This window comes from Bos indicus x Bos taurus, chromosome 9 (genome assembly GCF_003369695.1).
Source record: "Bos indicus x Bos taurus breed Angus x Brahman F1 hybrid chromosome 9, Bos_hybrid_MaternalHap_v2.0, whole genome shotgun sequence".
In the NCBI taxonomy this organism is placed as follows: domain Eukaryota; kingdom Metazoa; phylum Chordata; class Mammalia; order Artiodactyla; family Bovidae; genus Bos; species Bos indicus x Bos taurus.
The window spans coordinates 65,980,931-66,004,020 of NC_040084.1; the positions used below are offsets into that span (position 1 = coordinate 65,980,931).

Here is a 23,090-nt window from a genome sequence, read left to right on the forward strand (position 1 = left end):
AACTTGGAAAGAAAATAATATAGAGAGAAAAATCAATGAAAGATGATTCCTTGAAAAGATCAATAAAGATTTCAACCATTAGAAACTCTGAAAAAGAAAGAAGATACATTTCAAATAAGAGGAATAAATGAGAAGATAATCACTGCAGACCCTCCAGATGGCAAAAGGAAAAAAGAGAATCCTACAAACAACTTAACCTACATAATTCAACAACTAAGGTGAAATGAACCAGTTCCTCAAAAACCACAATATACCACAACTCACCCAAAACAAAATAAATAATTGTTTCAGTTCTTTATTCTGATAATTGATTAATAATTACAAAGTCCTATAAAAGAAAACTCCAGCCCCTGGTTGTTTCACTACAGAATTCTATCAAACTTAAACGGAAGTATTTTCACCAATTCTATACAATTTCTTTCAGAAAGGAGAAGGGAGAATATGTACCAATTTATTTTATGATTCTAATACTACCAAAATCAGACAGACATCACAAGAAAGAAAATTGCAGACCAATACTTCTACCAATATAGACAAAAAAATCATTCACAAAATTTTAGCTAATAGAATACAGCAATATATTTAAAAACTGTATATTAACTAAGTGTGGTTAATCCCAAAGATACAAGGTTGGTTCATATATTCAAAACCAACCAGTACAATCCTCTATATTAAATAGGCTAGAGAAGGAAAAGCATATGACCATCTAAATTGATATAGAAAAAGCATTTGGCAAAATTTAACACACATTCAAAATAATTTTAATAAAAAGAACTCTAGGTAAAAGCCAATGTGAAAAAAATGAAAAGACAAGCTACAGATTAGAAGAAAACATTTGCAATCCATGGATATAGAATTTACAGAGAATTAAATCAAATAGTAAAAGATCAAACAATCCCATTAGAAAATGGGCAAAAGACATGAGCAATCATTTCACTGAGGAAGAAACACAGATGGCAGATGAAAACATTGTTAGCCATTACTGAGTGCAAATTAAAAGCACAATGAGAATCACTATATACTTCTCAAAATAGCTAAAACAAAAAAAGTCACAACAACAAATTCTGGTGAGGATGCAGAAAAGCTGAAATACTTGTACATTGTTGGAAGAGAATGTAAAATGGTAGAGTCACAGGAAAACACAGTTTGGCAGTTTCTTAAAAACATAACTAAACATGTAACTACCAGTATTTCACTCTTGGGCATTAATCCCAGAGAAATAAAAAAATTATTTTCACATAAAATCCTGTCTACAAATGTTTGCAGCAGCTTTTTTTAGAATAGCCCCAAACTGGAAACATGCCAAATATCCTTTAACATGTGAATAGCTAAATAAGTTGTGGTACATCCGTACTATGGATACCCCTCAGCAGGAAAAAAAGAACTATTAATTCATCCAAAAATCTGTATTAATCTTCAGAGAATTATGCTGAGTGAAAAGGTCAATTCCAAAAGGTTATATGCTGCATGTTTCTGTTTACATAACACTTTTGAAATGAAAAAATTATCGAAATGCTGAACAGAATAATGGTTAAAAGGGGTTAAGTAGGAGATGGGGGGAGTGGGAAGGAAGTCGGTGTGGCTATAAAAAGGCCACAGGAGCGACATGAGGACAGAAATGCTCTGCACCTTCACTGTATCAATGCCAATATCCTGGCTGAGATGCACCTTAGTTTTGTAACACGTGACAACCATTAGAAACTAGATGAAGGTTACATGGGGTTTCTCTGTATTATTACTGCAATTTCACAGGCCCACAGTCATCTCAAATAAAGGGTTTAATTTAAACATATGTGTGTGTGTGTGCACATGTGTGTGTGTGTGTGTGTGTATCATGCCTGTGGTGCCGTGCAACTTCTCACATCAGTGGCAGACTAAGAAAGCCTCAGTCAAGCACATGAACATAGGAAGACAAAGCGAAGCAGTAGAAGGAGCCTGAGGAAAATGGATAACCCCTAACTGCACTAAGTCCTTAGGAGAGTCATGATAACAGCAATAGAGGCTGTGGGTTACATTGATACTGGAAAAAATGTGAGTTTCTTCCTACCTTTGGGACACCCAGATGGTCCCAGAGGGACTCAGAGCAGCAGCAGTTTGTCCATTCAAACTTTCTGCAAAAATGGACATATAATTTGAGCTGCCCAGTACTGCACCTAACAGCCACAAAGGGCTCAGGAGCACTTCAAATGTAACTAATGTAACTGAGGAACCCAATTTAAAAACGTATTCAATTTAAATTGCCACAGAATGGCTAGTGGCCACTGTATTGAACAGTAGCATCTTTTGGAAGGAAAAAAAAAAAAAGCTTATATGAGAGCCTAGGTTCTGCTACTGGTAAAGTGCTTCAGAACTTGGGTAATTTGGGTGTTCTTGTATCACCTTGATTGTCCTCTTATGCTAATGAAATCAGCCACAAACAACTTAAAGTATAGTCTCTTACATATGTAGTAGGTGATGTATGATTATGGCCAAATGGGGTCAATCTGGAAGGCTAGTTATCAATATTAAGGGATAGGCATTCCAGAAAGTTAAAACAGCACTTTTCAGATTTAAAGAAATTAATACATATTAAACAAGTATATGGCATTCACTTTCACTTTTCACTTTCATGCATTGGAGAAGGAAATGGCAACCCACTCCAGTGTTCTTGCCTGGAGAATCCCAGGGACGGGGGAGCCTGGTGGGCTGCCGTCTATGGGGTCGCACAGAGTCGGACACAACTGAAGCGACTTAGCAGCAGCAGTGTCTTTTCAAGATGATCTGATTACAATACAAATCGGTTGAAGAGAACGTATGAAGAGTGGATTTGAACTGTAGGCAATATACTGATTGCTATGTTTCTAAGAAAGTTCTCCTAAGGGCTGCTTGCTCTTAGGAGCAAGAGCAAGACAGGAGAGGCAAGGAGAAGTTACCAGGTGCCATTAAGTATTCGGTGAGGAGAGCCAGAATAGACTGGTGGCCACAAATACTGAAATGGCCGTCCACAAACTAGTGAAACAAAAACAGAACAATGTGGCCAAAGTGACTTCCAGACCACAATGCTGGGGCACTAAGAGGAAGCTGGTGTATTAAAATGTGGAAAAACTGGAAAGGAAACACCATGCTCAGTTCCTAATATATTTTTCTGCCGTCAAATGGTCATACTTAAGTAGCAATAGTCCTCTCTAGTTCCTCTTGAACAACTGCTTGGCAGCAGGCTGCACCAGAATTAATTGGAGAACACTTTAAAATAAAGATTCTAGGGCTTACTCCAAAAATTCTAAATCAGATTTTCCAGGGTAGAATCCAGAAAGATGTTTTTGTTTTTTTAAAGTTCCCTAGTATATTCCAAAGTTTACTTAGGTTTGAGAGATACTGTTACAAATCATGGAAAAAAAGTAAAAGAAAATCAGTACATACGTCAACCTGGGAAATGATACAAATTTGGGAGTTAGTTAAAACTACAAGAATGAAAACAAGACACAAGCAACTCTGGATAGATCTCCTCCACTGAGAGCAAGAATAGAGTATCTAGGACACGTGCAAAGACAAATATTTAATGTTATTACTTAATATACTTCAAAATCACTGCAGATGGTGACTGCAGCCATGAAATTAAAAGACGCTTACTCCTAGGGGGGTTGGCCTTCTGGGAAAAGGGCTCACAGGAGAGAAGGTCACAAGTAGGTAAGGCAGTACGTGACTTTTTGGGGGGCTCTGTAGTGAGGTGTCAGAGAAGGCAATGGCACCCCACTCCAATACTTTTGCCTGGAAAATCCCATGGGCAGAGGAGCCTGGTAGGCTGCAGTCCATGAGGTCGCTAAGAGTCGGACATGACTGAGCGACTTCATTTTCACTTTTCACTTTCATGCATTGGAGAAGGAAATGGCAACCCACTCCAGTGTTCTTGCCTGGAGAATCCCAGGGACTGGGCTGCCGTCTATGGGGTCGCAAAGTCAGACACGACTGAAGCGACTTAGCAGTAGCAGCAGCAACTCCTTGGAAGGAAAGTTATGACCAACCTAGATAGCATATTCAAAAGCAGAGACATTACTTTGCCAACAAAGGTCCGTCTAGTCAAGGCTATGGTTTTTCCTGTGGTCATGTATAAATGTGAGAGTTGGACTGTGAATAAGGCTGAGCGCCAAAGAATTGAAGCTTTTGAACTGTGGTGTTGGAGAAGACTCTTGAGAGTCCCTTGGACTTCAAGGAGATCCAACCAGTCCATTCTGAAGGAGATCAGCCCTGGGATTTCTTTGGAGGGAATGATGCTAAAGCTGAAACTCCAGTACTTTGGCCACCTCGTGCGAAGAGTTGACTCATTGGAAAAGACTCTGATGCTGGGAGGGATTGGGGGCAGGAGGAGAAGGGGACGACAGAGGATGAGATGGTTGGATGGCATCACTGACTCGATGGACGTGACTTTGAGTGAACTCTGGGAGTTGGTGATGGACAGGGAGGCCTGGCATGCTGCAATTCATGGGGTCGCAAAGAGTCGGACATGACTGAGCGACTGAACTGAACTGAACTGAACTGAATATACTTCAGCACAGACAATGAGATACACACGTATGTGTCCAATATGTTTAACTTATAGTCCTGTGTAAGGGATAAAAAATGTCTGTATTTGAAGTACACTAATCAGAAATATAGAACCCAAGTATAAACTAGTTAACCCCCTCCAAAATTAATCAGAAGCTCATATTCTCAAAACAACTCCCACAAGTGTCGTCTACATTTATCTCCTATTAACACAGTTTTTTAAATTAGAATAATGGATATTAGTATTAAGATGGCTTTATTGGTAGTGAAAGTGTTAGTCACTCAGTTTGTGTTTGACTCTTTGCCACCCCATGGACTATGGCCCACCAGGCTCCCCTGTCCATGGAATTCTCTAGGCAAGAATACTGGAGTGGTAGCCATTTCCTTCTCCAGGGAATCTTCCTGACCCAGGGATTGAACCCAGGTATCCTCCGTTGCAGGTAGATGCTTTATCATCTGAGCCAAAAATGAGTGGTGTTCAAAATTAGTTTCAAATGTAACACAGACACTCCTCTTCTTGAAAAGGGGTAGAATTAAGTGAGCCCAATATAGGTCCTGGGCTTCACAATCCTGGTTTGGCAAGCAACGTTGTCATCTAACCAGAAAGATAGCTGGAATATTGCTGCAGAAGTCTCTAACGAGCCTTTCATGGAAGGTGCTGTTAGAGTATTTAAAAAGACAAATAGTTTAGACTACATCAAGCTGACACACAGGTCATATAAGTATTTTGACGTCTGTTTGCAAATAAACATTCTACATTTGATAAAATTTCATTTTATGAGACCATATGCTTCTAAGGACTGAAGGCTAACAACATACAAAAAATAACCTAGTAAAGGTGAATGGTGACATCAATTCTTAGTCAGTTTGAAACTAAAGTCATTTTCTCCAGGAAGTTTGGCATGGCCTTTTTTTATCAGTTATTCTTAATAAATGAGATTCCCAGGTGGTGCATTGGTAACCTGCCAATGAAGGAGACACAGGTTCGATTCTTGGGTCAGGAAAATCCCGTGGAGGAGGAAATGGCAACCCACTCTAGCATTCTTGCCTGGGAAATCTCATGCACAGAGGAGCCTGGCGGGCTACAGTCCATGGGGTGGCAAAGAGTCAGATGTGACTGAGTAACCGAGCACACACACTCTTAATAAATAGAATGAAATTAATAACACCATGGGCTTATTTCAACAAATGAGAGCTGCTAAATTTTGCTGAGCATTGAGCTTGTGGGTTTTTAAAACATGATACTCCCTTGAATAATTATGTTTTCTTTTCAAAAGACATCTGAGTTAGAAAACCAACTAACATGGAGCCCAAGAGTAAAAATACAATGTTGCAGGTCACCTGTCAGGTGAATGGCATCTATCAGTAGACAATATCACTGTCAAATTTTTAATGACAACTGATAAACAAAAGGCTTATTGTTCCAAGTAAGAAGAGAATGTTCTTAACAGCAAAAACCAAAAATTCCATACTTACTTCTATCTTCAGTGGTTTAAAGCACTCATTTAAAGTGTGTTGCCATAAGAAGTAGTTTACTCAATGTACTATTTTAAAAAATCTTCACAATAATGTTATTTCTATACAAAAAAGTTTCCTTAGGTATATTATCAGAAAATGCCAATGTTCTAATCAGCAGTTGACCAAAACTCCATCATATACCAATCCAGGAGTGACCACATAATTGTAAGCATTTGTTAGTGTAGAGATGGACAGGACACACTTCTGTAGCTGTTATGTCTGATTTCATGAGGAGTCTTCTTAGGGAGATCTATGGTGATTTAATGAGCTTTGTTACTGCAAATTCAGCATACTGCCAGGTATTAGCAGTCATGTAGAGTATTAGCTCAATAAATGGATATTCTTGGAGATTTATTTAATCATTTGTTTTCCTTTGTTAAATATCATTAAGAAAGATAATTGTTGATCCTGTTATTGGAAAAAGAAAGTTTTCTTCCTCTCTTCATTAATAATCAGTGAATGGAAGTCTTGCACAAAGACTTTGTGGACAAGCCTGCCCCTCTAAAAGGAGGAGGTTAGTTTTGTTGATTTGGAATACTGTCTTATTCTAAAAAGTGTAGATTTACTAGAAATGAAGAAAATAACTTTTGTTTGTTTTAAATGGACAAATTCCAAGAAGGCAGGATTAAGCGAGATTTAAAAAAAAAAAAAAAAATGGATCCTTGGGGCTGTCAGCAGCTGCTTCTGCTGTCGCGACTCTGATGCACTGAGAGAGACCAGACCGAGTCCACTGGGGTGGGTTGGCAGCATCGCAACCGCACAGCCTGCGGCTGCCTTTTCAAACCGGGAGCTGCTCTGTCTGTTTCCTATCCGACGCCTCTGCTAAGCTTGTATTTCAGGATTTACAACCCTCCCTTTCCAGGCCGGCTCTACCTCGGCATTTTTTCCTATCAACAGGAGCTGAGCGTGCATTAACCCTTCTCCGGCAGCCCTGATTTACACCCACCCCGGTGCCAGCTTACAGCCCGGGTCACTAGAGTCACAGACACCTCCTAATCTTGATTTTTTTTTTTTAAGCATGCAATGCGTGTACAGTCGACCTGGAATTTTTTCAGGTGTCACCTCTATTATTATCCTCTTTATTATCTGTCCTTTCTTTGAGTGAAAATCTTGATCGCAGTGTTTTATTTTATACGCCCGCCCCTCTTCCCGTTTTACTACAGCACAAGACTGCTATTCCAAGTATACTGCTGTTCAAGAGTATCAGTAAATGTATCCAGTCTCATCTGACTGAAGTGCACAGGAGAATGGAAGGGAGGCAGGCAGGGAAGGAAAGTGGAGGAAGGTCCAGCCTGTGTCTGTTCTAAAACAAGTTCAAATTTTCATTACTGTCAAGTTTCTATAATCTCTCTGAACATTCTAAATGATTGCTTTTTTTCCTTAAACTACTGGAATAAATACATACACTATATTTAAATTGGAATATATTTAAATCAGTAACTATGTTAGTAATATTCAAAATCAGAGTGGCCTCTGATAATGAACAGTTAATTAAAAACTCAAGATTTGATTTCACAAGTTCTGGGAAAAAATATTTTAAATATGTTTTAGGCTTTTTCTGATGTCAACAAAGAAGTAAAAAAAAAAAAGGCTTTTAGTCTGTGGTTAGAATTTATACATCGTTTATGGGGCAGGTGTTCTTTCCTTAACTGACATTAAGTGCTGAATCACTAAGCCCAACCCTTCTAACCTAGAGTAAAACGGAAAATCAGAAAATTAATTTCATTACATAGATTAGTGAAAACCTTCCCCATTTCCTAATAAATTATTTTTCATCAAATAACAACAAAATTTTCAAATAATGTCCTTGCCATTTAAAAATATTTCATGTGAAAAATTTTGTTTCATTTAAGTAAATTTCATCTTATGGCTTTTGCTAAAATCTGCTTTAAAAAGGTACAATGGTTTCAAATATTTATTAGAAGTAGAACAAAGTAGATGCCCCAACTAAAGTGCAATTTAAAAAAATTCGGACCTTAAATATTGCATCAAAGATAGACGTTTTTAAAAATGATTTTTTAGAATTTTTAACACCTTACTTGAAATTACCTTTTCTCCCATTCTCAGTGCTTACTCTCCAGTTATTTAGCAGGGCCTAAAAAATTTGCTGGTATCATATTATACAAAAGTATAAACTACTACACATAAAGCCAAAGCTTTTTCATTTTCTTTAGAAAATGTTTTTCAATGTTAAATAATTGATGAATAATTTGTACTTATTCAAAGGAATTTGGTAATTAATAACCCTAAACAAATTATCCATTTCACAGTATTTGAAAACATAGAAGCCAATAAGAAACACAATTTTTACTTAATTTATTGCTTAGTCACTTCTTTATACTTATAAAATGAAGGAAGCATATGAATAATCTCTATATGAGTATATGTGAAAACATATGCTAGCTTTCCATTTTTTTTCATCTTTATACTGCATAGTCAAGCTTGACATTTAACAAATAAGTTGAATTTTTAAAGTATGAATATTCTACAATAGATGTGAACAGTGTGTACCATTGTATAAAAATGCCCTCATTTTGGGACATTTCCACTTAAGTTAAACACAAAAATCTTCCTGGCAGTTATTTTCCTCTATAGCTTTTGAAAATAAAACAACTGATATTACTCTTACCTGAGTTTCTTTTGCTTGTTTCTATTTTAGGACTTTTTCCTAAAATAAGTTCTGCTTGAGCTAAGTTTTAGGAAAAAAATGTGTTCCATTCAAGTACAAACACAAAAATGCCACACACTTTAAAAATTCTTTTATATTTTCAAATATTTTGATTTTATTTTTTAAAATGTAATGTTTAATTACACTAAAAGGGGAACTCATTGATCTGTAGTGTATGGCCTAGAACCAATCTAAGAGTCAAGATATATAGTAGCTGAAGTGTTAAGCCTTAGATAAAATATGATTCCAAGGTTTTTATAGGAAAACATTTAACATCATTTCAAATAATATTGTGCTTTAATAAATGTAAATTTTGTGTATTACCGACACTGACACAAATAGACCAAATTTATATTTGTTTAATTAATCCTATGATCAATTTCAAATATTGGGATATAATAAGTTTTACTGAATTGTAAAGCTTAGATATTGAAAGTGTTCAACTTTCACTATCTGCAAACTTAGGTCTTTGTGAATCAAGAGCAGTTTTAAACCTATGAAGCTCAACAGAATATGTTGTAAATATTTAGAAAATTCTACTTTAGAAATGTAATGTTCATCTTTAATGCATTATTATGAATATAAGCTCATGTAGAGAAATACTGGTGCTCTGTTTTCATTTAACAGAAATTATTTCCTAAATATGACAGGACATATTTCATTAGCCTTTATGAACCAATATCAATATTGTGAACTCATATTAAAAAGTGAAAAAAAAATTTTCTTTTGCCCTAATATTTAAAATTTATGAAATATGAATAAACACAAGTTGAATACAATGCTATAATTTTCAAATTTTCCCTGATTTTACTATCATATCACTAGCTGATTAAATTAAACCTTATGAACCAATATCAATATTGTGAACTCATATTAAAAAGTGAAAAAAAAATTTTCTTTTGCCCTAATATTTAAAATTTATGAAATATGAATAAACACAAGTTGAATACAATGCTATAATTTTCAAATTTTCCCTGATTTTACTATCATATCACTAGCTGATTAAATTAAATCTTAAAAAAGTTAAAGTCAATTAGCCATAAAAGAATTATGTAAGTATTAAAATAGGCACAATTTTTTGTCATATGAACTCATACATGTGTCAAATTAATAAAAGTCATGTTCATATAGTTCATAATTCACTGTGTATCATTATTCAATGCATTTAACCAATTCAAGTTAATTTTTAACATCATACTTATTGAAATTGTAATCAGTAGTAGAATATGCATGCCTGTGCATACTAAATCACTTCAGTCATGTCTGACTCTTTGTGATCCCATGAACAGTAGCCCTCTAGGCTCCTCTGACCATGGGATTCTCCAGGTAAGAATACTGGAGTGAGATGCCCTGGAAGGGTATCTTTCCAACCCAGGGATCAAACCCACATCTCTTGTCTCCCCACAGATAGCCAGGTTCTTTACCACTGAGCCACCAAGAAAGCCCTAAAAGACAAAACAAATGTGTATCCAATACAAGCTATTTCTTGTGTTTGTCTGTTACCCAATTGTATAGTCAAACAGTAAATAGTTATAAAATTTCTAAAAATGTTGATGATTTTATAAAGATAGGATTCACTACAGAATATCATAAATTCTTCATGTAGGAAGAGCAAGAATAAACTTTACAAGTTTTATCTCTGGGGCAAATAGGCAAATAGGTGACTTGAAAATGGAAATCATAATAATAATTTCAGCAGCTAACACCAAGGATTAAATGTACTTATAAATATAAAAAAGTTAATAAGATTATATATATATGCATACAGGTACTAAATTTGTGTATAGATGAGAATAAAATATTATTTAATTATATGTGTTGTATTAGATATAGTCACATATATTTATGTATAGACATACATATGCAAAATACATTTATACACTCATTACATATGCTTACATACCCAAATCTATATACAAAGATACCCAACCCATAATAATCCTTCAGTATATAGAGCTATCATAGTCAATAATCTATCATAAATTATGTGCTAATAGCAAATGTTATATCTGACACTTTCATTCTAATGCTTTATGTTCATTTATTTTGATTGACAAACCAGCCCACTTTCTCCTATTTCTCCTTCAACAGAGACTTTTTTCCCTTTATTCTTTGTCAGCTTGACCAACTCCTCCTCTATCCACACTTTCCACGTTGTTCTTTGAGATCCACATATTTCTGACCTGACGCATGCACTACAGGGCAATCCTGAAATAATAAGGCTTCTTTCACCCACTTACAATTCTGATATATTAAATCTTGTAAGCCTACTAGTCTTTTTACTTCAGACATACATCTTTGGTGGGCTAACGTTCATCTGCATCTGAATGTCCTACAGGAGCTCTTGTTCATTGGAATGTAACTGAATCATGCCTCCATCTCCAAAACCACCGCTGCTCTTGTGGCAAATCTTTCAAGTAATATTTTTATCACCTACCATGTTTCCTTAGTCCAGAAACCTCTGATCTGTCATCAACCCCTCCCTCTTGCTCACAGCTCATAAACTGTGAAGTTCAGAATATTTGACCCAAAAAGACCACAGATCCTGTCTTTTCTATCTGTAGCTGCTATTAGCTCCTTGCAGTTTGTCTCATATTTATCTAGGAAACCTCTACTGCAATAGATGTCTAATCTACTCATCTGAGGGTTGTTTTTTTTTTTTTTTTGCCTTAAAATCTCAGAAATTCTTTAGCTTTTTCTATAATTTTCAAATTTACGATCAACATGATTTACTTTTATAATCAGATATGAAAATAATATCCTTTTATAAGTTACTACTGATTATAGCATAAATTCAATATCCTTATTATAGCTCAGAAGCCACTTAAGATATGACCACAAATAACCTGATCACCTATTATTCTCTGAGCTGTTCTTGGATCATATTTTGAATTTTCAAACTTGTATAATGATCTAAAGATTTTTTTCTCATTCTGAAATTTTCTTATTTGCTTGCTCATTTTCTATATAGGCTGCAGAAAAATATCATCACCTCTTGGTAAGCTTTTTGTGTGGTAAATTCTCAGTGTTCTCAAAACAGTTCATTAAAATACATTTCACAATATAGCACATGTATTGATTTTTTTTAAATCCATCTTCTTTTACTGGCCTAAAGAGTCCTTAAGGACAAGAATCATACTCTATTCATTTTGTAGAAAGAAGGATAGAGAGAAGAAATGCAGGGAGGCAGATACAATTTAAGGACTAATTTCCATAATTTTAACATATTTTGGCAGGAAAAAGAAATATGATACTTAATATATTCAAAACACAATATTTAAAAATCTTATCTCCTCTAAATCTTACTTTCCCCAAGAGGGAAAACATTTTCATGGTATTTAAAAATTGCTATAAAAAACACTTTTGAACATTATATTTATGGGCTTATTTAAGCAAAACTATGCTCTCCCTTCTGCAAATGTATGTGTGCTTTCATCAATATTCATTTTGGTAAACAGAAGAAATGGCTAATAGAATCTATATTCAAAGTGATGAGGAAAGTCCTTGCATTGTTTTAGTTGCTTTTGCTAATTTAGATCGGTACCTCCAAGTTCCCAATTCTAAAAGTAAAACTCTTATAATATTCAAAAGGACTGCATATGGTTCTGCACTATTTCCCCTCTGATATTATTTCTGTTCACTCTCCTCCTCCTTCTGGCCTTAGTGGTTTCTCACTTTTTCTGAAATACACCAGCATACTCTCACCATAGTACTTGGCTAAAGATATTCTCGCAACTTGGAAAGCCATTCACCAGATATCGGTTTGGTTAACTCCCTCACCTCTCTCAGCCAGAGAGAGCTGCTTATACCTGAGTCATTCCCAGCATGTTTCATAGCTGTGTAGATAGTTGATTAATTCTTAAGTTACTTGGAATTAAGGCTTTAGAAAATTCTAGCTAGTGCAAATGGATCTTAGACCTAGAGATAAGAGGTAAAACTTGTGTATAAAAAAATAAAACTGTGCAGTAGAGGGTTAACTATTACTTAGGGTGCTCAAACCCTGCACATATCAAAGAAAGGACTACCCCTTAACTGGTTCTGGAGAGAAAACATCTGAGCCCTTGGAATATCCTGTCAGATAAGAGTGCTTTTGTATGTCTGGGATCTTGGGCCACACCAGTAATTTATGCTAACAATGTAATTTATGGTGAATGCCTTTTAGGGTTTATTTGGGGTCCTGGACCATACCACACCGCTTGATCTCTAGAGGGTCTGGAGACCCAGGATTTGAGGTCAATCACACAAATCCTTAATGCCTGTGTAATTGCCCCAATAAAAACCTTGGATACAAAGGCACAGATGAGCTTCCCTAATTGGAAATAATTTGTCCTTATTGTGACAATCATTGCTAGGAGAATTAAATATCATGTATCTTCACTGGGAGAGGATAACTGGCAATTTGTTTTCTCATAGACCCTGTTGTATATATGCCTTTTTCTTTACTGGCTTTAATTTTTCTTTGTTCCCTGTGGTAAACTGTAACTCAGTTTAACAGCTTCTCTGAGTTCTGTATTTCTAGAAAATCAGCAAGACCAGGAGTGATCTGGTGGACCCCCAACGCAAAATAGGAGGAAATTCTTGTAAGTTTGGGTTAGGTAACATGATAAAAAAATGTATGACACATCTTGACTATAAATTTAAAATCTTTTTGTTTCAAAAGATAATATTATGGAAATGAACACAAGCCATAGAACAGAAGAAAATATTTTCAATTATATATCTGAAAATATTTGCAAATCAAATATCCAAAATACAGAGATAAGTCTTACAGCTCAATAACAAGAGGACAAAGGCCAAAAAATTGAAGAGATGTTATTTCAAAAAAAGGCAAATAAATTGCTACTAAGCACAGGCAAAAATGTTCAACATCACTTGTCATTAAGGAAATGAAATTAAAACTACAGTGAGATACCATTGATTATAAAACAAAAGATACACAAGTTTTAGCAAGAATTTGTAGAAACTGGAATCCAAATTCATTGTAAAATGGGAAATTAAAATGGTACATTATTTCATATTATCTCCAAAAGGGAGATGATACAAATGGCCTTTGGTGTTGAATAAACAAAATGTGGTATATCCATACACACAAAAATATTTAGCAACAAAAAACACACCAGAATAGTAATATATGCTACAACATAGATGAACCTTGAAAACATTAAGCTAAGTAAAAGGTTAGTTTCAAAACAGTACATACTGTATGATTTATTTCATATGAAATGTATAGGAAAGGCAAATTTATAGACAGAAAGGAGAGCAGTGGTTGCTTGGGGCTGGAAATGTAAGCAATAATGATTGACAAATAGCTCAAGGGACTTCTTTGGGGTGATGGAAATGGTCTAACATTGGTGGTGGTTGCACAACTCTATAAATTTACTAAAAATCATTGAATTGTATACCTGTAAGGGATGAATTTTATAGTTTAGAAAATTAATACCTCATTTAAACTGTAAGAAAAATCTAATGGGAAAAGATAGAAAAATAAACAATAAATAACCTACATGATATATAAGAAGATAGTGTTTTGATTCCAAAACAATGAAGAATTTAATAGTGAGTACAGGAAATATAGGGAAGAGGGAACAAAAATTTTGCTGTAATAAATAGGGTGGTCAGATGAGCCTCACAAGTTGACATCTAGTTGAAGAGTTTGCCAACTCAAGGAAAAAGTGGGAGCAAAGTTTTAAGGCAGGAGCATATCCCAAGTTTGAGGAACAATAAGGAGGTCAATGGGGTTAGAAGGAAAAGATTTGTAAACAATAAAGTCAGATAAATAGTGAGAGTAAAAAGAGAAAAATAAAAGCCTATTACCCATTGGAAGGTCCTTATTTTGAAAAAAATTGGAAATCCATTGGAGATATTTTAACAGAGAAGCAGCATAATCTGACATACCACTTACAAGCATGACTCTGGATGCTATGAGACTAAACTTCAAGAGTGAAAGAGAAGTAGGGAGACAACTTAGGTGGCTATTTTGATAATCCTGGCAATATGTTATGATGATTTGAACCCACCAAGGGGGTAGATAGAGGTCACAGTGAGTGGCGATATTCTGGATAAAGCATGGTGGAGAAATTGGCATAAATTTTTCTCCTTTTAAAAGTTAATTCATACTTTTGTAAAAATTAGAAGTTAATACATCAAAATGTTAATCATATTTCTTTATATTTGATGAAATTATTGAATATTTATGCTTCTATATTTTCCAATTTTCTAGCCATGTGCACATATTATTTCTATAGAGAAAAACCATTTTTCAACATCCAGTTAATTGAGCAAGATCATAATACAAACAAACTTTGTTTTTGCCAAAATTTTAAGTCAACATCAAACTGGCTACATATATGAAGTAATCAGTGATAAATGGTAATATTAGCAATATGCTGAATAGTCAAGCAACAAATATTTCCTGAATACAGAGTGGTGAACTCACTTTTCCATAAATATGTGGTAACATTATTATCAACTAACTTTCCTGGGATTGTGTAACTCTCTCCAGAGTTTGTCTAATATCTAGTTGTTTTTTTTTTTTAGTTGGTAATAAATGCAGTTCTAGTTTAATGAATATAACTTGTGTCAGTAAGGAAAGTATTATGTTGAAATAGGGCTTCCCAGGTGGCTCAGTGGTAAAGAATCCATCTGCCAATTCAGGAGACACCAGAAATGTGAGTTTGATACCTGAGTAAGGAAGATCCCTTGGAGGAGGAAATGGCAACCCGCTCCAGTATTCTTGCAAAGAAAATCCCATGGACAGAGGAGATTGGTGGGCTACAGGCCGTAGGGTCACAAAGATTTGGACATGAATGAGCATGCTCGTGTGTGCACATGCATGTGAGCACATGTACACACACACACATATGCTGAGACAACAAACAACTTCAAATTCTCAGAGATTTAAATAATAAACGTATATTTTTCATTTCACTATGCGTCCAATTCAAATGAGTGAGGGCAGGGTCTCTAATAATCATAGTTACTTAGAGATCCAGGCTGTTGAAGGCTTCGTTTTGACATGATCCACCGGGATAAAATATGTTAAATTATGAACTGGTTCTTAAAGCATCTGTTCAAAATGATGCACCTTACTTCTGCTCTCATTACATTGGCTAATGCAAGTCCCATGTCCTATGGTCACAAAAGAGTCAGGAAGTCCAATTCTATGATGTACTCAAAATTCAAAGAGGAAAATCTATGATAATTATTATTATGAGAAGGGAGATAAAAGAAGAAATAGAAGAGCTTCAATTTGTATTAATTTTTATATAAAAATAAAATTAAACTATACCAATATTTACTCTAAAGATTTTCTAAAATTTAATTTTAAACTCTATTAGTATTTAATTATAAAAAATTTAATTTATTCCTATACCAGATGGTCACATGACATGTATAGTTCACAATATATTGAGACAGTTTCAGAATTCCAAAAATATCAATTAAAACAATTGTCTTCATTCACTTATTTTCTTGCAATACTTCCATATAATAGATTTTATACAGATCAAGTTAAGAATTATTATAATCTATTTTCTACTCTCCACAAAATAGACAATAACTTTGTAAGATGCCTACAAAGACATTTCAGAATTGAAAATTGTAGAACCTATCAAGAAGAGAATGACAGAGTGACACTTCTATTCCTAGTACGAACTTGTCATCAGCTACGTACAATTGGTGAAACTGCCAAAATCAGATTTATGCAGAAAATTATTTCACATATGGATTGATGGCCACCAACATTAAGATAAATCTTCCTTAAATGTATATTTTATATGGTGTGTACATGATGTATACTGGACCTTTACAAGGTATCTTTAAGGGCTATTATTTAAAACAAGTACTTAAATAAATACATTACAGCTATGTCTTTGAATCACCCTATCACATGGTATTGAATCAACATTTTTTCAAATACTGAGGTATTCAATAATGGAAATATTTAATACTTTCAATAATGTTCAATAATAGTTAATATAACAATTTAACTTTTATGAGAGAAAAAGGGTTTATTATTAATAAAAATTAAATTATTAAATTATTAATAAAAAATTTAAATTGTTTAAAACATTATTAATTTCATCTTTATCCTCTTACAATTTTTATTTCTGTATATGCTTTAGAATTACCATAAATAACAATAAAGAAATTGAATTTTAACGTATGTGCTCATTTTTTTTTGTTTTTGGCCTACAAGGTTTTTGATTGAATAAAGTCCTGATCAATTAGCTCATGGATGGGGCATTCCAGTCATTATTTCAATGTGTGGTCAAAATTTATTTTTTTCAATTGTCTACTTGAAATTTCCATTTGGGTGAATAACAGATTTAACATGTCCAAAACAGCTTTTGCTTTCTCCATCAAACCTCTACCCTGCCAAGGTCTTCACAACTCTGTCAAAGGTGCAAACATCTATCTAATGGTTTAGGTCAAAGTCCTCCCATGCATCATTTAGTCTTCTTCTGTCTCACACCCTTATCAAATCTATCAGCAAGTCCTGACATTTCTACCTCCAAAGTATGCACTAAATTGGTTATTTCTCTTCCAACTGAATCAAGGTAACATGAACTCTCTTCTGGATTATCACACAGTCCTAAAGTGTCTCAACCCAGTTTTGCCCCGCAAAAGCCTGTGCAGTCCCACCTAAAATGGTGATCAAGTCCTGTCAATCTTCTGCTGCGAATTGGTCATTACCAGGTATAAAATCTAAACTCCTTGAAATGCTCTTGCCCATTCCTTGAATCTCCTTCTCATATGACTTTCCTCTCTTTTTTGTCTTATACGTTTGAGGTACAAGGATATTTTTCTCTTCTTCAAACAGACTAAGCCCCTTTTGGTCTAGCCGTTCACTTTGTTTGGAACACTCACCTCCAGGATATTTTCTTGTCTGATTCCTTCTCAGCATTCAGGTCTCTGCTACTAAGCCAGCTCTTCAGAGAAAACTTCACTGATCATTTTATCTTACTGGTCCCCACTCACTTCCCCAGCCCCACTCTGTAGCAAATTATGTATTATATGGCTTTTAAGGCCTACAAAATTTGTGCATCCCTATGTCCTCAGCCTCATTTCCACTAAGTTTCCCCTCAGTTGCTCTGCTTTATCCTCACTCGTCTCCTTTTTGCGTCTTAATTAGATGAAGAGATCTGTTATATGGTTTACACTTGCTCTGTCCTCAGCAGAAATGTTCTTCCAGAAATATGCAAGACTCATTTCCTCAGTTTATTCTGGCCTCTGCTCAAATATCATCTCCGCAAGCTAACTGCCCTGATTGCCCTAGCAAAAGATCATCTCCCCCCCTCTTGCTTTGCTCTCTACTTATTTAGTTCTTCATGGTACTTGTGTATATATCAAATCTGTTGGTTGTTTGTCATTTGTTCCAGCCACTGGAATATAAGTCCCAATAGGGTAGAGGCTTCCCCACTCTCTTCCATGATTCTAGCCTTTTGAACAATGCCTAATAATGTGTTATTGTATTTTATATAAGCTAGTCCATGCTGAGACTCACTTGATGTTTCACGTTTCATGTCATAAAGGAAGCCTGAATCAATTTCAAAGAAACAGTAATATAATACAATATAGACTACTGTTCTCTAACAACATACAATAAAACTAGTAATTAAAAGCAAAGAACAGCTAAAGACAATTTTATATTATCAGAAAATAAATAGCCATTTTATTTAAAGGAAAAACATGTACTCAGAACTGAGTAAAAGTGAAAATATTACAAGGCAAAATGTATGGGAAAGAAAGAATTATCTAGAGAAAAATATAGGTTTAAGCATACATACCAAGAAGCAAGAAATGTTTTTAAAATGACTGTGATTTATACCAGGAAGCTAGAAAAGGAGCAAGAGAGCAAAGGACATGAGAAAATAATAGAGCCAGAAATCAAGGAGAGAAGCAAAGCAACAGAGGATTTTACCAAACCAAATTCTGAATTCCCACCCCAAAATTTCACATCCAGTTATTCTTATAAGAGAATTCTACCAAATTAAAGAGTTTAAGGCCCATTTCTCTCTTTTCAAATAAATTTCTCTCAAGAAAAAGAAAACAACAAAATCTATGTAGTTAATTTTAGAAAGCTAGTGTTATCTTGAATCTAAAATTATAAATGAGTCTATTAGCTCATTTCAGTTGTGATCAAACGCAAAAATCTTTAAATATATCAAACTCCTACTTTGTATTTCAAATGTTAGTAAATATTATTATAAATACTATATTAAAAGATTCTTCAATTTGAAAAATCTTTTAAAGGTAATTTCATTAGCAGACCAAAGAAACCAAACCACCTAGAAAGCAAGAAATAGACAGGAACTTCCTTAATTTAGTGATGACTAAATACTTTGGCCACCTCATGCGAAGAGTTGACTCATTGGAAAAGACTCTGATGCTGGGAGGGATTGGGGGCAGGAGGAGAAGGGGACGACAGAGGATGAGATGGCTGGATGGCATCACTGACTCGATGGACGTGAGTCTGAGTGAACTCCGGGAGTTGGTGATGGACAGGGAGGCCTGGCGTGCTGCGATTCATGGGGTTGCAAAGAGTCGGACACGACTGAGAGACTGAACTGAACTGAACTGAAACACCAGTTCTAGAATATTGTACTTAATGAAGGAATTTTAAACACATTTTCTTTATAATTCAGAATTCTCATTTTTTAACACAGTACTGGAGGCTCTGGACCATACTATCAAGATAAGGAAAAATGAACAGTTGCAAAACATATTAGGGAAGAGACACAACTCGATGTTTTCTAATGATATCAATATTTAGGAAAATCAGAGAAATAAAAAATAAATTGTTAGAATTAATAAATTCATCAGTATCATAGTAATATGTACTTACATTTCCACTTCAGTAGTAATTGGTGAGAACAGAGGAAATATGATATCAGTCAATATAGCAATATAACACGTGCATGTGTCTGCATTCTAGGAACTAGCTTTAGAATACACAGGATCTCTATGGAGACATTTTTTTTTAATTCTGATACATGATCAGAAAGACGAATTTTTGGTTTGTTTGTTTTTTAATGAGAGATAACCTATGCTAATGGATGGAAAGACCTTACTATTTAAAAACTGAAGTCATAATCAAAAAACATATCTACATTAGGAATCCCAGCTCAGAATGGCTTTTTTGAAATTTTACTAAATATTTAAATAAGAAATTACATCTAATTTATATAATATCTTTAGAAGAAGAAAAAAAGACTCTACCCAAGAAATTCTATAAGCTCAACATAACTCAATACAAAAACCTGGGTAGGATGTCATACAAGATTAAAATTATAAGCCAGTTTCATACCCTAAAAGAAATACAAAAGTTCTTTAAAACTAATAAACTGAATTCAATGATATATAACCAAACTTATCTTATTCCACAAATAAATGACTTAAGATTTTTTAAAAAATCAATGTAAAAAAATCATATTATCATCACAGAAGTTATTTAAAAGTTTGATAAGTAAACATATCTTTATGACTTAAAAAACTAGTAGAAAACTAGAAACTTCTTTAAATTAAAGCAAACATTATATTTAATGATAAATTATTAAAACTTTCTCTCTATGGTTGTGAGGTGAGTGAAACAATTAAATAATGAGTAAATCATTACTCTTATTTGATATTATACTATTGATAGAAACACTAGCTAATACTTAACTGAAGGAAAATAGAGTATAATCATTGGAAAGAATAAGAACCTATCAACATTTACAGAAAATGTAAATATGTATATAACAAATATAAAATAATCTAAAGATATATTCTTAGAATTCAAACACACAAAGAAAAAATGAAAACTTCAAAAGATACCACTTATAATGGAATTTTAAAAATCAATCAGGCAACTAAGAATAAATCTGAAATAGAAGTGTAAGAACTTCACAAATAAAAATTATTAAATGTTATCGACAGAAGTGAAAAGATATCTATTCATATAACTAGACAGATAAACTAGGTTAATGGTTCAGAAGAAGACTTCATTTAAAAATCATGTCAATTCTCTATAAACCAATGAACTGCTAATAAAAAAATTGGGAGAACTAGTTTCACAATACTAGTTCTCAAATTTGGCTTCATTTTTAATCATCAGGGAGATTTTTAAAAAACTGATGCCTTATCACTTACAAATTAAATCCTAGTCTTTTCTGGAGAGAACCAGATTCTGAAACTTGTTAAGAAAGTAAATTTTAAAAGTTCCCATCACAAGAAAAGAAAAACTGTAATTATGTGTGGTAATAAATGTTAACTAGATTTATAGTGGTGATCATTTTGCTATATGTACAAATAATGAATCATAATTTTGTACACTTGAAAATATATGATATTATATCTAAATTAGTCTCAATTATCTTAAAAAGACTGATATCAAGTGTTATCAAGAATATGGATTAATTAGAACTCTCATGTTGTGCTGGTAGGAAGGTAAAGTAGTATAACTACTTAAGAAACTTGTTTTCTGTTACCTACCCAAACTAAACATATGCATCCTGTGAGATGTGGCAATTCCACTCCTTTATATACACAATTGAATATTATACATGTGTGAACACACATAAATAAGAATGTTTATGACAACGTCAACAGACATCTTCAAACTGGAAATAATTCAAATACATATTAGTAGTGGAATGGATAAATAAATTGCAATATATTCATCTACTGGAATATTACACACACTGGAATGAATAGCCTATATAGAACAGTATAGATTAATTTTATAAAGATAATGTTGAACATATATGCCAAACATAAAAGGATACTATTATAATGTTTCATTAATATAAAGTTCATAAGTGGGCAAAAGTCTGATAAGGGTTACTTCTTGGGAAAATAGTAGATAATGATTGAGAAAGAGCACAAGATGTAACTTCCAAAATACTTGCAATTTTCTATTTCTTGACCATGATGGTGGTTACACGAATATACTTAATTTGTGAAAATTCATCAAGATGTATGCTTTTTTCTCTTAAGTGAAGTATAACATAATAGTAAAGTATTAAAGGATGAAGATAGTCTGAACACATGGACACAGTCTGTTCTTTTGCAAGATTTAAAGCAAAAATTTCAATTCTTCCCAAGTTAATCTATAAAATCAACATTAATACAAATTCCAGTTGGATTTTTAAAGTAATCCATTGATTTATTTAAAGACATGTTTGAAAGGTCTGTGAATAGCTACAAAAGGAGCAAAGAGATTGGTTTATATGTGAACTATGCTTAAACCAAAGCCATAGTTACAAAAACAATGCTTGAACACAACTGAGAAAACACAGACTAATGAACAGAAGAGATATTTAAGAGACAAACCAACCCAGTTATGAGCATATAACTTAAAGACAACAACACAAATCAGAGGGAAAATGATAGCTAGCTTAGTAAATGGTGCTAGAAAATTGCTGTTACTATATGGAAAAAAAATAAAATTGGATTCCTCTGCACTTCATGGCATAGTTAAAATTTAAATATGAAATATAAAGCTGCAAAGTTGATTTAAAATAGCATAAGAAAATATCTTTGTAAATGAAACATGAGGAAGAACTTCCTAATGTGAAATCTTAAAAGCACAAACCATGAGACCAAAAAAATGACTTGGGGACAGCTTAGGGACAAAGATAGATTTCACAGTATTATATATATGGAAAAATATGGTCTGCTTCAAAATAATCAATTTACAAATGAATTAAACAAAATGGTCTATACTAAAACTGATGGCTGCCTACACCAATTCATTGCCTGTGCATGCGTGCTCAGTCGTTCAGTCATATCCGACTCTTTGTGACCCCATGGACTGTAGTCCACCAGGTTTCTCTGTCCACGGGTAAGCATACTGGAGGGGGCTGCCATTTCTATTCCAGGGGATCTTCCTGATTCAGGCATCAAACCCGTGTCTGCCGCATCTCCTACACTGCAGGTGGATTCTTTACTACTGTGCCACCTGGGAAGCCCACATTCACTCATTCTATTCTGTTATAAATCATACAGCCTTAGTAAAAGTCACTCTGTACTACCTCAAGAGGTTAACTTAATCTCTCCTATAAAGTGATTTTATTTATTTATTTTTGGCTGCGCTGGGTCTTCATTGCTGCCTGCGGGATTTCTCTAGTTACGGTGAGTGGGTGCTACTCTCTAGAAGTGGAGCAAGAGCTTCTCACTGTGGTGGCTTCTCGTTGTGGAGCACGGGCTCTAGAGCACTCTGGCGTCAGTAGCTGCAGCTCCCAGGCTCTCGAGCACAGACTCACAGGTGTGCACGTGTGTGTTTGTGTGTGTGTGAACTGGGTCTGACATTCATCAATAGTTTTTTATTTCATAATATCTAAAAAATTATTTTGTCTATAAATGGGGAAGATTTGCCCACCAACAGTTTTTTATCTTCCCG

At 34.2% G+C, this 23,090-nt stretch overlaps 1 protein-coding gene across 1 annotated transcript in view; it reads right to left on the bottom strand.

Moving 5' to 3' along the window:
• Positions 1-23,090, bottom strand: part of THEMIS (thymocyte selection associated) — a 197,810-nt gene that overhangs the window by 173,757 nt on the left and 963 nt on the right. The window lies entirely within an intron of this gene.